Source organism: Sander vitreus, chromosome 8, assembly GCF_031162955.1.
Source record: "Sander vitreus isolate 19-12246 chromosome 8, sanVit1, whole genome shotgun sequence".
NCBI lineage: Eukaryota > Metazoa > Chordata > Actinopteri > Perciformes > Percidae > Sander > Sander vitreus.
The window spans coordinates 5784065-5800512 of record NC_135862.1 but is presented as its reverse complement, the minus strand read 5'-3'; the positions used below and the strand labels follow the sequence as shown (position 1 = coordinate 5800512).

The following is a 16448-nucleotide window of genomic DNA, read 5'->3' as shown; positions in this document are numbered from 1 at the left end:
TAACATGTTCAAGGATGATGTCAAGTCGACATAACAGTGGTTCATTGTTTGAACCTTTCAAGGCTGATTTAAGGATACAATAGAAAAGAGGAACAACGTGAGCTGTTAAATGCCGCCTCTAGGTTGTTGTTTTTAGGCCTTCATTGACAGGACACCTGAAGAAATGAAGGGGGAGAGAAATGACATGCAGTGGAGGGCTGCAGGTCGGAGTTGAACACTGGCCCTGTGCGTTGAGAAGTAAACCTCTACACGTGGGTGCCTGCTCTACCAACTGAGCTATCCGGGCACCCATGCCTCCTGGTTTTTGTTTCAGTTCATGGATACATTAGTAGTAGCTAGTCCTCTCACATTTGAGTCACAGAGCTACATTAACTAGCCAAAAGTAAGTGAGCAGACAAACATCACAATCATGTGTGCAGGGTTCAAAATTAGCACCATCTACCAGCCAACGCTGGTAAAATTTGAACGTTAACTCACTAGCCATTTAGCTGGTGGACAAAAAAGTTCATTTTGAACCCTGCATGTGTGACTGTTGAACATTTTCAAACCATTTATTCAACCATTAAGCTGCTGCTGCTACAACATCATCATCCACTCTTCTGCGAAAACTTTCCACAAGATTTTGCAACTAGTCAGGTACCAGTGTTGACTGACCGGTGATTAGTCCTGGAGCGTCCACATACTTTGGTTCTCAAAGACTCTTTGGATGAAAACTAAAATTCCATTAGCTGCACAATAAAAACATGTTTTTAACCGGTCTCCTAAACTGTGACTGTTAATTCAAGCAAAGATGGTAGTCCAAAGTGCTCAGTTTGCATCAACAAAATGAAAAAGTTGATCATCATCATCATCATCATCATCATGTATGTTGATATGTTGATGAAGTTGATGTAATAACACGTTTGTATTTTTCTTGCATCGTCTAAAACGAGAGATACAACACTTATACTCATTATAATCTTTCACAACTAAGGAAACAGGGTATAAATCTGTTTTATTGTGCAGCTGACGAAATAGTTTCTTTAAGAAATACCTTCAGAACTGCAATAAACAACCTTTTTTTAAATATCAAGTATCTTCAAGAAAACCTGATGGTTAGCTGTATGATGCACAGTACATGAGAAGCACAAACTGGGGCTAGAGGTTGAATTTAAGTCACTAATAAGCCGATAAAAAAAGGAAAGCATGCAAAAGGAAGATATTGAAAATAGAAGAAATAAACTGTGTAAAAAAAACTAAACGACTAAACGAGACATTTGCATGGACAGAAACAGTCTCAGTGGACTCGGACACTCAAGCATCATTGCAGTAACACATCCAAGCTGTGTCACAACAGAAAACTCCTGAGCAGGGTGCAAAAGGTCTTGGTTAGAGTAAAACCTGCACGGAAATTTACAGTGATTCGCAGTGCTGGACCAAAGCAGACATGACAGGAGGATGAGAGAACACAGAGACTCTGTTACCTCCATGCAGACGACAGGATTGGACAGTGGCACTTATGAGCTAATGGCAATGACCTGATACAACCAGGGTGAGAAGTTACCACCAGCTGCTCAATGCTCCTCTGTGTGGTGGAGCTACTTTAACATTGCCTGTTCTAGGGGTCCCTAATCTTTACTATAAACCTACCTGTCTGGTGAAATAGTGAAGAATGAAAGGACTATAGGGCTTTTGTATGTTTTTACCAATTTATCTACAAGTCATGTCAAATGTATGTAATTTTCCTAGCCTTTCAGGCGGCTATTGGCTTCCATTCATTTATATACATTGGTGAAAAGACTTTACACACAGTTTGATAAATAAAAAAAATAAAAACACGTTTCAAGAGTGCAAATTGATTTTCAAACTGTACAGAATTTAAGGCAAATTCCTGGAATCAGAGACAAAAAAAACACCCAAAGCCCTATTTGCACGGGATTATTATTACCTGGTGACCTCTAGTTATTTGTAATAATTACGGAGGTTGTCTGTGATCTTCATCCCGTGCAATTCGGCCATGTCTGTAATTTGTGAAGTAAAAATTCCCTTGAAAATGACCTACCATATTGTAGTTAGGGAGCAAAAGTTTGCAGAAACACTAATATTGTGTTTTTACTAGATATTGTGGCTCGTTGGTGGTTCAGCTGTCTGTACTGTCCCCTCCTAAAAAAGAAATCTCTCGGCCTGATCCTGTTCTCTACTATGTGTGCATGTTCTCTCCAGCGGTTAAGGTGGATTAAAGACTCTAAACTACCAATAAATAAGAATATGAGTGTGTGGATATCTGTGCTGAGCCTGAGCCTGGGGTGGAAACCTATCCTGGGTGTTATTTCTCCAAATGCATGCTGGGAAAGGCTCCATCATCATGTGACTATGAATACAAATGATAAGGTTGACAAAATAAATGCATGATCCCTGTGAATCAAAGTATAAAATCATTTTTGGGGTATTTTGTTATGTCTCTTGACTCTCCTCAGCTTTTACAATGCAACAGTTCCCTCTAGTGGGATAAATTGAAAAATGCAACTATATAATATATGGCCAAAAGTATGTGGACACCCATACTTTACGTGCATGTGTGATTGTTGAATATATCATTCCAAAACCATTATAGCCTTTAATACAATTTTAGCTAGTTAGCTAGACTATCTGTCCAATCTGAGTTTCTGTTGAATATATCAATTTTTTCATGCTTCTTATATTACACGCTTTTCACGCGTTTGTACTTATATAACCGGTGTGACAATAAACATCTTGAATCTTGTTTCTTGCCAGAAGGTTGGAAGCACACTGTTGTCTAAAATATAAATGTGTGCTGTGGCATTTAGGTTTCCCTTCATTAAAACTGAGGAGCTCTGCCCAAACCATGAAAAACAGCCTCTGATCAAAAGTACACAGTGTAAAAGTAGACAGTGGTGTCTATAATCATCTATGATTAATTATTTAATTTTCATGCTTCTATTTTAATATTTTGATGCCAACATGTCTTTCCACTTTAATCAGTCATGGAAGGGACAAGAAGTCCTAATAATATTGTCAACACCACTAAACAAAGTAGTAAAATTATGCAAAGTAATTATTTGAATTGCTCTGGTTGTTCCGTGTTGTATCACATAATGCTGTGAGTGGCGGGAGGTTTGCATATTTAACATAAATAAATCAACACTGATTTTTTCTATGAGAGAAGTGTTGAATGCTTTATCTGCCCTCTTCAGATGATTTATTACATGTTTGGCATAAAACTCCTCTCCAAAGTGTGGCCGCAGTAGATTACGCCTAAATTCTGTGGTTGTCAACTGAACAAGCATCCTGTGTTTAAAAAGTGAGATACTGTAGCAGCCAGATAACAGATGTAACAAACGTAAGGTAGACATGATGTTCGGTCTCTTCTGTCGATGACTGAAAGGTGACACACACATGGGAGGACCAGCAGCTGTTTCCTCTCCCTGCAGACACAGCAGTGATTAGAGAGAGTTCTCGGTGATTCTGTGTGATTTGTTGCTGTCAAAATACATCAAGTCGAGACATTCACCTTCCCTGAAGATGGTGATTAAGAGTAGGGGCGGGGCTAGAAGGGGGACACGGGGACCCCCCCTCATACCATGGAACCAACACTGGAATTGTTTTGTTTAAAAAGTGGCAGACTGAGCCAATAGAAAATATGATATGCAACGTGTTTAAAATAAAAACGAGTGAAACTAATAATGAATGTGATGTTTTATTTAGCAGAATTACATTGTGTTGTTCTATCCTATCCAATATTTCCTATATTTCTAAGCAGATTTCCTATGCCTCTGCCCCCCTCACTAATTATAGTGCGCAGTTTCTGTCGCCGAGAGTTGTGTGGAGCTGATAGTCCTAATTAGCTTTGTCAATGGCTTGAATGTAACGGACGTTCAATAATATCAAAAAGTTATGCACTAAAGCTTTCCACACTAGATGTGTGATTCAGAGAAACCTCTTGTGTGTTGCATCCTCCTGGTGGGCAGCATGGAACGAGACAATATGTCATTTTACTGTATGTGACAATATCAATATATACTGTACCGTGATATACAACATGTTCTGGAAAATCATTATGGATAATAATAACCATACAGAAATGATGTAAATACCTGACAAATGAAGGTACTTTAGATTGTTGAAAAAAAATAATATAAAAATCCAATATTGCTATGAAGCAGCTCATTGATTTGCAACATTAGTTGTGTTAGCCTTTATCTTTATTTACTGAAGTTTCTTTTAGAGTTTAGTGGTTAGACTATTGTGCTGGTTTTACGAAAACCTTTTATATATATATATATATATATATATATATATATATATATATATATATATATATATATATGCGCCAACAAACAATGTGGGGGAAAAAGTTATACTTTCAGATTGGGAATCCTGAAATTGTTTTTGAAAAATGATTAAACGAGATCTGTTTTATCATTTAAATGAGGCAGCTACACTCCGTTAATTCTGAAACGCAGACTTTTTTTTTGGTATTTTGTTCTTTTTTTCATACTTTGATAGAAAAAAAGACAGTGTCACAATCCACTGCAATCCACTTTACAGACTTTGGTTTTGACCCAGATGTTCTTCTTTTCCCCCCTTCTCTTGATTGGTGAAATGGGAAGACTGAAAATATGATTTATATTGTACAACTTGTTCAATACCTTCACATTTTCTCTGGATTACACAAGCTTTCTTTTTTTTTTTGCAGAAGTGGATTCTTTTGCAGCCAGTTGCTGGTGACTCACAACCATCAGTGGGCGCTGATTGCACATTCATCAGCAGTGCAGAGGAGCTGCAGCCTTCCTGATCTGTTAACAGACATCTGCGGCTAAAACACATTTCTGACAGTTTTTACAAAGCCAGCTTCTCGGGTCAAATCGCACACACTGCCCTCTGTGTTCTCCAGCATGTCCTCTTTATTTGGTTTCAACAAACAAACCCTCAGGGAAGCTGCTGCCCTGGTTTTCATTCACTCTCACTCTCTCTCTCACACACACACACACACACACACACACACACACACACACACACACACACACACACACATCTGGACATTGAGTCTGAACTCACACAGAAATCAATATAATTCATAATCTTCTGTTTTATCTTGTGTTTGTTGAATTTATTTTTGTTAAATTTGATTTTTCAGGTTCTAAAAAGGGGAAAAATGGGTGAAATGTATCCTTACTGATTGAACATGTATTGTGTCTTGATAACCCAATAAAGATATGTATGAAAAAAAAAAAAATTAGATTTTTCAGGTATACCAACGGCAATTCCATCTGCATTTCTAATTTTTTTTGGAACTTCTTAGAAATTAACCTTAAGCCAAATATAATATACTGTAAGTACACATGAATACATAAAAAGGCCGCAAAAAAAAAACAGGAGTCATATACTGACAAATATGAACCATAACTTTATACAAAGGCATCTTTGATGATTTTTTTTTTTGCACACACATTTTACTTTGTATTGGCTTGTACCAAAGTCTCTTTTCTCTCCAGTCTCTTAAATTTGCTCCTGTCATGATTTGATATATTTACAGAAGCTCCTAATGAAAACATGACTTGACGCATGACACACACGCACACACACACACACACACACACACACACACACACACACACACACACACACACACGGAAATTCCCACATGCAATATTTTCAGAGAAACAATCTAAATCATTTTCACGCTCTGCCAGCTGTTACGGCAGTGAATGTTGAAAAATGATGAAGCGTGCTATGACATCAAGTAAGAGGAAGGCTGGCGCAGATCCATCCCATCAGGCTCAGCGTTCCCCCCCCCCCAGCACACCTGGTTCTCTCTAAGTCAGTGCACTCTTTGATATCATAGGTCACTTTTACCACATCTGTTTGAGGACGTAATATCTTCCTTTGTTGATTCTGTCTCGAGTTTTGTTTCTGCACTGCATTTCCCAGAGATCACCCGTCAATCAACCAAGGTTATTATAGTTTTGCATTTTTCATTAGTTTTTATTTTTATTTCGTTTTGAATTCAGTTTAGTTTTAATTAGTTTTTAAAGCGGGTTTGCTAGTTTAGTTTAGTTTTTATTTTTTTTAAATTTTGTAATATGGGTTATTTGTCGGGGGATTCAGAAAGATCAGAAAAAGTATTGTGTAATAATAACTCAACAAAAACATACATACAATTTTAGAAATATGTATTCACAATGTATTCAACAATAACACTAGTACATACAATGTAGCCTACATATGGTCATAAATATGTAAACAGTTTACACAAGATGCTGCATTATGTGCAAAATGTGTAAGTGACGTGTTCCAGGAAAAAACCTAAATTGCCAACAGACTAAAGAAGACATACATGAACAGGTGTTTTCAACTTTGGTTCGAGAAAAGTGGTGAACTTTTTGAAGTCAATCGACTCACACAGTTGTGTAGACATCCCAGTATCAATCCACATATTAACCCACGCTTCCTCCCGCTTTTGGTGTTCCTGCGTATGTACTAACCAGCAGCTGGCACATACGGTGAAAGCTCACCTGTAGTGTTCTCTGTCCTGCGGTTGTCTCCGTCATGCTGCCTGGCCCTTTATCCATACATCCCTGCCCTGTATCCATACATCCATGCCCTGTACCGGGGTTAGCTTCTGTTTCAGGGAAATTGTATAGATAGAAGAATTCCGGCCAATTTTTACGTTAATCTTGATCGCTATAGCTACGCGAGTACTTTCGATAGAAAAAACCCCGACCCGAATCAGTGCAGGTAACACGGAGAAGCTGCAGCTACATGTACAAGCGTCCCCTGAGCTAAAACAGCAGTGGTCGGGGCAAGTTTTAGAGTGCCTTTGTGCCTCTTAACAGACACAAAATACAATTAATATGTCTGTGCCACATGAACAGGGCCCTTACGTGTCAACAAGATGCGTTTTCAACTCAGACAGTGTTTGAGTGTTTGTTTCAATTCACCTACCCTGGTCCCTGTCTCGATCCTGCCGGTAGCTAGCTTGCCCTGCTAGCTGATAGCCGTTAGCCGTTAGCTGCCAGCTGCCGTCCGGTGAGTGTATTCAGACAGGCTTCTGTGATAATCATCCCAATAACAATACTTGGGATGTAGCTGTTAGCTGCTGGCTGCCCTCCAGTGAGTGTGTACAGCCAGATAGCCGTTAGCTGCTAGCTGCCGTCCGGTGAGTGTATTCAGCCAGGCTTCTGTGATAATCATCCCAATAACAATCCATGGAGCGGCGGTGGTCTGGTGGATGTCCTGCATAGGACAGGTCATGCCTTCGCAGCGAAAAGTTTAGATTATTTCCCCCTCAAAATAGGTAATTTAGCACTGTAGTGGTTATGACCATATCAGTGACTATGTAACTACATGGAAACGGGATAAACGTTGTCTGTGGCTTGCACAGTAATAGCATTACTGAAGCTTAGCTGTAGCATTGTGCTGTCTCCTGGGAATTCAGTTGTAGCAGGAAAAGGTAAACAGTAGTGTGAGAAGAGGGAAGAGTGAAGAGCAGAGTTGTTCACAATGGAAGAAGCTTGGAGTAACGTAACTATGGAGAACATAGCAGATATACAACACACAGAAGAGCCTTTTGAGTTTGATGGTTGTCCTTATTTATTCGAACCCGAGTATACAGACGAAGAACTAGCCTCACAAGAGTTGGAAAGAACGAGACAGACAGAGGGACAACAGGCAGATGAACTTGCTGCTCCAAGCGCAAGCTAAAGCTAGCCTTCAGTAACTGGAGGACATAGCAACACCATCGCCGCTCTGTGGATTGTTATTGGGATGATTATCACAGAAGCCTGGCTGAATACACTCACCGGACGGCAACTAGCAGCTAACGGCTATTTGGCTGTACACACTCACTGGAGGGCAGCTAGCAGCTAACAGCTAACGGCTATCTGGCTGTACACACTCACCGGAGGGCAGCTAGCAGCTAACAGCTACTACCGCACTACTGTTTTTTTTAGGGGGGAATAAACTTCAAGACGTGACATGACCTGTCCTCTGTCCTCTGGAGGACACATCTTTGTTGACACGTAAGGATTGTTATTGGGATGATTATCACAGAAGCCTGTCTGAATACACTCACCGGACGGCAGCTAGCAGCTAACGGCTAACGGCTATCAGCTAGCAGGGTAAGCTAGCTACCGGCAGGATCGAGACAGGGACCAGGGTAGGTGAATTTAAACAATGTCTGAGTTGAAAACGCATTATTGACACGTAAGGGCAAAGTTTATGTGGCACAGACATATTAGTTGCATTTTGTGTGTGTTAAGAGGCACAAAGGCACTCTAAAACTGCCGTTTTAGCTCAGGGGATGCTTGTACATGTAGCTGCAGCTTCTCCGTGTTATCTGCACTGATTCGGGTCGGGGTTTTTTCTATCGTAAGTACTCGCGTAGCTATAGCGATCAAGATTAACGTAAAAATTGGCCGGAATTCTCCTTTAAGGTAAGCTAGGTTAGCCTCCTATCTTGTGTGCGCTTCTCAAATGTACTTTCAAATTCGTGGGATTTTCCCCTGTAATAAATTGACCACATATTTGACCACCTTCCACTGCAAGGCACTTTATCTGACACAGTCATCAAATAGGACTTCCGCTTTCTTCCGACTTTCGGTACCGCTATGATGCCAGGCGAGAGGCACGGAGCCACGGACATGTTGTGTTCAATTTGACGTGGAATGTCGGAATTTCTGGGTTCCCAGTCGGAAATTATACATGTCTACGGGAAATGTCATGGTCGGAGAGATATAACGTTATTTGCTCTATGAAAGATCGACAAAGACGAAAACTAAGGAAATTTACTCGATAATTTTATTTTATTTGAGTTAGTTTTGCAAACAGACATTACAGTTTTAGTTGAGTTATCGTTTTTTTTGTAATGCCTCGTTTTTATTTTTATTTCAGTTAACGAAAATGTTTTTTCCCACCTAGTTTTCGTTATTTCGTTCGTTTTCGTTAACGATTATAACCTTGCAATTAACCTTTGTGACGACGTCTTTTCCTCGGATAATGTCTTTATGACTTTTGCTTTTCTCCATCACTGCTCCTCTGTTTATTCAAAACAAACACACCACATCACTTTCATCACACAGGAGATTTTTTTTCCCAGTGACAAAAAGCCCATTGTGTGCTGAACCGCTCAAAACAGCTTGTGTTGTAATTTTTAGTCTAATTGCCCTTTAATAGTTTCTATTTTTGTTTTTGTTATTATTTGTTCTAATTATTTTGTTATTGTGTTTCAAAGTCAACAGAAACAAAATAAATAACAAAAAAAATAACTATGAAAAGCTGTTTTGGGTTGAAATAGACATAGTTTACCAATTTACATGTGAAAATATGTTGGCTCTAACACGCTAAAAGTATTGCTTTTTTAAATGGAGTCTGGTGGGTTTATCGCTAGCTGTTTCTGGTTAAACAGAAAGGTCTCAAAGAGGTTGTAAAGTTCTATCTCTGAAGGGATCCTTTCCATAATGTTGTCAGACACTTAGACTATTAATCTGAGCCTGTCAGCGGCAAAACAAACACTTTTGTGAAGGTAAATAACAAGCTGGACAATTGCCCGATTAACCTACATTAATAGCTTGATTCACCGCTGCTGACAGCAGCGATCTCGCTTAATACTGGACCAATGTCAAAGATTGTCTGTGTGTGTGTGTGTGTGTGTGTGTGTGTGTGTGTGTGTGTGTGTGTGTGTGTGTGTGTGTTTGCGGGTGTACTGCATTTGTATGTATGTATGTGGGAGTGGATAAGTGTATTGCATATTGTGATGTGATTTTTACACATATTCTTGTAATGGAATGTCTGTGATGTAATGGGTATGTATTGTGTATCTAATGTGGACGAGTAGCTGACTGCTACGGTATCAGCTAATGGCAATCCTTTTAATAAACAACAACAATAACAGTATGTGTCCACAACTGCCACGTCAAATAAATAATTTCATACTTACAGCAGATTACTATTTGCATTTAATCCTTGTGTTGTCCTCACGGGTCAAAATTGGTCCAGTCTGTTTTGCCTGTTAAAGGCGTTTTCAGTTACCCTGGCTGATTAGACCTCTTCCCAGGACTGTGTGGGTGTGTCGAGACTGATTGATTGACATCTTCTCTTTTAGCTTTGTTGCTCCTGTTAGGACAGGACAAATGACAGCTTTATATTTGTTATTGGTAGAAAATATTTGTGATCTAATAAATTCCCATCCAAGCTTCAGCCCACTTTTAACCTGTGCAGAGCCTAATCAGCCAGATCAACTGAAATAACATGTGTGGGTGTTCAGAGCCTTTAATAAAGCATAACGTATAAATTATCATTGTCATTACAATTTTGTGTTACATCCTCTAAGCCAACTTCATTCCAACTTATCACCTCTCAGGTCGTCTGGGACAGTTCTGCTTGTTGTCCCCAGAGTCAGAACTAAACATGGAGAAGCAGCGTTTAGTTTTTCTGCTCCACATATCTGGAACAACCTCCCAGAAAACTCTCAGTTCTTTCAAATCAAGGCTGAAGACCTATCTTTTTGATGCTGCCTTTCTTTAAATAATTGTTCATTTCTTATACTGCACTATAACCTTTTATCTGTTTTTTATGGTTATTTTTAACAGCTCTTTGGTGTTTCATGTAAAGCACTTTGAATTGCCCTGTTGCTGAAATATGCAATAGAAATAAAGCTGCCTTGCATTGCCTTGCCTTATTACCATTAGTTTTACACTTATTTTTAGATTTCATGGTCAATAAATCAAATTCATATTAAATTATACCTAATTTTTTAGTTAAAAAAGGTTTTTTGACTAATAGTTAAATAAGAGGAACGTATGTTGATTGATTATCACAGCCTGTACTATACTTTTGGGCAATTTGGTTAAAAGAAACCCATATTTTTTATATAGAAACTTGGAAAACGGGTCAAATTTGACCCGAGGACAACATGAGGGTTAATTAAGGAGAATGAGAAAGAAGAGGAAAATCAGTATACAGTATATACAGTATGGCGGGTAAGGGCAAATGAATAAGCAGGATACAGCCCAGACTGTGATTACAGTGGTACTTAACTGTGGTTTATTTCAGTCAAAGCTTCCACAGATAAACAACCAGGACGGGAGAGTTTAAGAGCTCTTAAAGGCTTCCTATAAACTGAAAAAGACGAGGCAACATAGCCGCGGGAAGTGGAAATAAAGCAATCTGGCACACTGAATAAGGTCAAGACTTGAATCCATTTGTATCATATTGAATTTGCGTACATTACAGAAACAGAGACTGATTTCACAGTAACTAATGTCAAAGAGCAAGTAAATTTGGAGTTTCTTGACAAAACTTATTACAGCACATCAAAGTTGATCTGCTTTGCACAGATGTTTTTTAAATTGATTTTGAAACAAATGTCTACCAGTTTCTGAAATCCATGTTGTCATTCTCAGTCACTTTGAGACTCGTGTAAATGTGTATCATGTCTTAAGGGCTGTCTAATAAACTGAAACATATCCACATTAATTCCACTGAGCTATATAATAATAATAATTATTAATTAATAATACCTTTTAGTTATATCACACCTTTCATCAAACCCAAGGACACTTTACAGAATGACTGTGGCTAAACTAAAGGAGGTTGTAGGCTGTGGTAAGCAGGTGGTGTTTCAGGAGTTTTTTAAATATGTCCAGGGATGTAGCATTTCGGATATTTACAGGGAGGGTGTTCCAGAGGGATGGGGCTGCAACACTAAAGGCCCTGTCTCTGAAGGTACAGTCTGGTGTGGGGAATGGAGAGCAGGCCATTGTCTGAGGACTGCAGGTTTCGGGGTGGGGTGTATGGATGGAGGAGGTTGGAGAGGTACAGTGGGGCCAGGGCATGGAGGGATTTGTAGGTGAGGAGGAGGATTTTATATGTGATGCGGGACTTAATTGGGAGCCAGTGAAGGTGGATGAGGGTTTATATCTCTTGTAAAACACCGCAGGGATACAGGGATATGAATGGACTATGTGATCTAAAAACTATGAGTGAGCTTTTCTGAACTGATGCTGCTGCTATATCATATTTGTGCATATACTGATGGCTTTCGCTGAGTGTTGATACGCAACGTGACTCCATCCATCCCTGGACAGATTGGCAGATACAGACGCAACTTATTGACTGACAGTTTTTTTGCCTGTCTGCTGCAGTAACCATTTCCTGTAATGTATGAGATTGTAATCTTTTGATTTCCTTTTTCATTCGGAGGGACTTTATCTGACACACAGGGAGTGGAAGAGGGGAGCACAATCTTTTTCTCCAGACGTAAAAATATGGAGGCTAGCCTTCCATCGTGGTGCTCTGATGGCTGCATGGCAAGCAGTAACCAAAAGGTGACAAAAGGTTCAATCTACAATATGAACATCAGTGAGCATGGCATGCGTCAAAAAATAACAATGTTAAAAAGCAACATAGCACAAAATCTTCTATTTCTAATAAAAAATAAAATTCTTGGTCATTTTTGGCTGATATTCAACTTTCAATTTTGTCAACAAAACATGCAGAGATGCCAGTTTCTACTCCCACCGTAGAAGAAAATCAACCATAATGCAATGCAGCTGCAGGGCAGGTAAAAATGTAATAAACAGGTGCAACTTTTCCACAACAAGAAAATATCATTGTGGTATTATTTAGCTATCTTAGACACACTGCAGAGCCCAGACATGAAGTGAAATAGCCATGTACACTTACTATTTGTCAGCAGTCTTCTTTAACAGCCTCGACTCCTTGATAGTAGATACTAAACTGCCATCTCGTTGAGAGTTACTGCAGTATAGACAAGTGCATCAGCAAAAAAAAAACTCCATTGACCTATGTTTCATGTAACCTTTTATGAAGCGCTCTGTCGTTATCTCCCATGAACCGTAGTGATCCCGCTGAAGAAGCCTGTCTATGGAGATACACAGCTGAGTGATGAAGGCAGCGCACACTTAATCACCACGCCGCCCATGAGCTAAAAGAAGGTAAAGAGTCCATCCACAGAATGAACTCTTGATGGGTCATGAGCATCAATCAGAGTTTACTGTTCCGGTCAGCAGTTAACCAGGGTTTATATTGACCCTGCAGGTGATAAATAACCTCTGTTGGACTAGTTTTAGGGTTGACAGAAATGGGAAAATCAAGACTGAGTGCAGCCCTGCTCCTCGCTGATAATACCTGGAAATTAGCCTGACCTGAAGCTCCCCTCATGTCTCCATAGACCAAAGAAATGCCTGTTCGCCTAGTGCACCAGCAGATGGTGCCACAATGAGTCAGATTCCTATTGTTGTGGTAGGATTTAAAGGGTCAGTTCAGCCAAATTATGAAAAAGACATTGGTATTTAGTAATGCAGATAGTTTCGGTTTTACTTGCCCAGGTTTGGAGATACACTACATGGCCAAAAGTATGTGGACACTGAACCTTACCAACCCCTATGCGATTGTTGTATATCTCATTCCAAAGCCATAGACACCTCTGCTATCCGCTCTTCTTATTTCAGGCTTTCCAGCAGATTTTGGAACATGGCTGCAGGGATTTGGATGTCGGCGACAGATAACTCCCGGCTCGCAGTCATTGTTCCAGTTCATTCATTTAAAAAATAAAATAAAATCAACAAGAACATTCATTTCCAGTAACAGTGTCCCTGATTGTAATTTGGGTGCACTGACAATTTAATGCCACTTCACACTCACACAAATTACTTCTTGATGTTTTTTATGTCAGCTTTGTGCAAAACATGCACAGGAAATAGACATATTTACTTATTGTACTGCAGGTGTTGTGGTTGCAGGATGCAGATCATTCCTGCAGCGCATGTCATAATTTTAGGGTTGAGTGAGGTTCACAACCCAACCAACCTTTTCCTTTTTTCTTCTTCTTCTTCTTCTTCTTCTTCTTCTTCTTCTTCTTCTTCTTCTTCTTCTTCTTCTTCTCCTCCCTGCCAAGACATGGGGCCTGAGCCAAAATTGAGTTTACCACAACAGGAGCCACACAGACACACCCGTCGGGTATACAGTTAGACACACACACACACACACACACACACACACACACCCTGTGTCAGACACACCCCTTGGCAACTGCGTCAGAACTGCCCCGAGGTAAGGCAAAACACAGTTCCTCTGGAAAAAAACTGAGACGAGTGAAGGAGTGTGTTGTGTTGCTTCTTGCTCATCTCTAAGAAGTAAAAGAAGATTGAGCTTCAGGTGAAAGAGAAATACAGCAGAGGTTTTGTGTTATTTTTAGACAAAGTGGTGGCATAAAACAGCATCTACAATTTCTGAGCTTCTGTTTGATCATAATTATTAGCTTAGTTAGTCCGTGAACCTAAAGGAATTATTCAACATTTTGGGAACATATGCGTATGCCTGGAGTCTCCACTGATTGCCTGGCAAACATCACGTTAACAACAAGACTCTACAACGTCACTGCATCGTGGAAACACATTTGTCCTGCACGTAGCCCCCTAGAAAACCATGAGTTGTTGTTTGACACTTCAGTTTTTGTGCAGATTAAACATACAAGATACAGCTATGTTAAAAGGTGCTGGTGGGTTGTTTTGACCTGTTTTCAGTCTTTACACTAAGCTTAACTAATCTAACTTTTAAGAAAGTGAATAAATGTCCAACTATTTCTTCTGTAAGAACTTATTTACAGTCTTTCTGGTTTATTTATTCAAAGTTTTACCGTCATCGTATTTTTTTTATTGCTCACCACCGTTGTCAATAAATGGAGCTTCTTCTCCAATGGTGCTTTGAGATGAAGAAAAAAAAGGTTGATGACGTACAGTGACAGTTTGAGGGCTCTCTGGTGTTTTGTCAGAGGTTACAGTGTTTTCCTCTGGGAAATCAGGGAGTTGACAGTAGAACAGGTTGATGAATTTGGGGGGGGGGGGTTGTTCATCTCTATGTTTCAATTCTATGAATGAATGTGACAGACATGTAAAACCAGTTGAGCTGTTCTATCATTAAAAACAGGGAAAAAAAGGGAAGAAGAGAGGAAACTGCCACTCTGTAATGACATTTTAGCTCGCTGAAACACTTATTTCATCCACATACAGAGTGATCTGTCTAGTTTTACAAAGAAGATGTGACCGATTCCATCACATCACTCATTACCCCACTTGAACACTCTCGTCCCCTGACTGTCTGTCTCATTAAACCCTCACATGTCACCGCGTCTGTCAGAAAGTGGGTGCAAACAGCCGTTGTGCTGCTCCTCGGCTGCTCTCTACCTATTAATTCTCCGTCCACACTCTGTTATCAGAGTTTCCAGTCTTCATTCCTATTGCCCTCCTTTTCAGGAAGTGGGACAAAGGAATTTTTTGTGCCGGCCACTGTTGATTCATGAGCTGAGACACACACACACACACACAACCACACACACACACACACACACACAGTTTCACACACACACACACACACACACACACACACACACACACACACACACACACACACACGCACACACACACTGAGTTGGTTAAGTCTTTATAACTTAGCTCATTATATATGGCTGAGTGAGCCGTTTTAACATGACAACCAGTAGTCTGACTCATAGGGCTGCTGGAAGAGAGTCAGGTGGAAGTTGGAGAAGAAAGAAAGTCCTTCCTTTGTGTAGCCTATGCAACTGATTATGGGGATTTTTGAACATTTATGAAGTTTAAATGGTCAGCCAGGGCGTGTTGTGCTGTAAAAGATGCTTTATTAATGGTTTAAAGCCCCTTCTTCAGAGTCTAGTTCAGGAATATTCAGATCTTGTGAATAACTCCCTCCAAACCAAGTTGTTTTTTGAGGTAATTAGGAATTTACACCTAAAATATAGTACTTTAGTACATAGCATGTGATATCAAACTACAGAAAAGAGATACATCAAAGTCATTTGAGTTCTTTGAGGGCGTTATACACAAACTTTTTGGCATTAAGTGATACATTAAAAAGCAGTACCTGGGACGTCTTTGAAAAACTGGTTTTGTTGTAATTGGTGTTTCTGTGCCACATGATTACTACTAACTAGAGCTCATAATTTACTGTTTGCTCTGTGTGGGTCTGTTTGGTCTCACCTGAACTCCACAGAGCGAGGAGCCGCAGCAGCACCTGGACGCGTCACAGAGTTTTGGAGAGAAAGAGGCGGAGCTTTTACGCGCCACGAGAGGAGCTGATGTGAGAGCGGCAGCAGCAGCAGCAGCAGCAGCGTGTTTCTGCTGGATGCAGTCAGTCAGTGTTGAGACTCGCAGGTTTCAGCTGGCGATCAACGAACTAGAGTTGAACTACTTGGAAAACGGCCAAGGTCAGATTGAGGGAGTTAAAAAGCATCGGACTATTTTTGGTAGTTTTATTTACGGAGAAGCGAAGGAAGATTCCACAGCGATCAGTTTGGACTTGATGAGAAAGTCAAAAGAAGTCCCACTCTTGAATTCACCAGCGGAAATGATTTAAATCAAGGGAACGTACAACACTGTTGCTCGCTAACAGGT

At 39.9% G+C, this 16448-nt stretch overlaps 1 protein-coding gene across 2 annotated transcripts in view; it reads left to right on the top strand.

Annotated features, from left to right (window-relative positions):
- The first annotated feature begins 16133 nt into the window (after positions 1 to 16133).
- Positions 16134 to 16448, top strand: part of met (MET proto-oncogene, receptor tyrosine kinase) — a 90251-nt gene continuing 89936 nt past the window's right edge. For both annotated transcript variants that reach the window (XM_078256500.1, XM_078256499.1), the window contains exon 1: positions 16134 to 16446. The gene's annotated coding sequence lies outside the window, so the exon portion shown is untranslated. The remainder of the gene's footprint in view (positions 16447 to 16448) is intronic.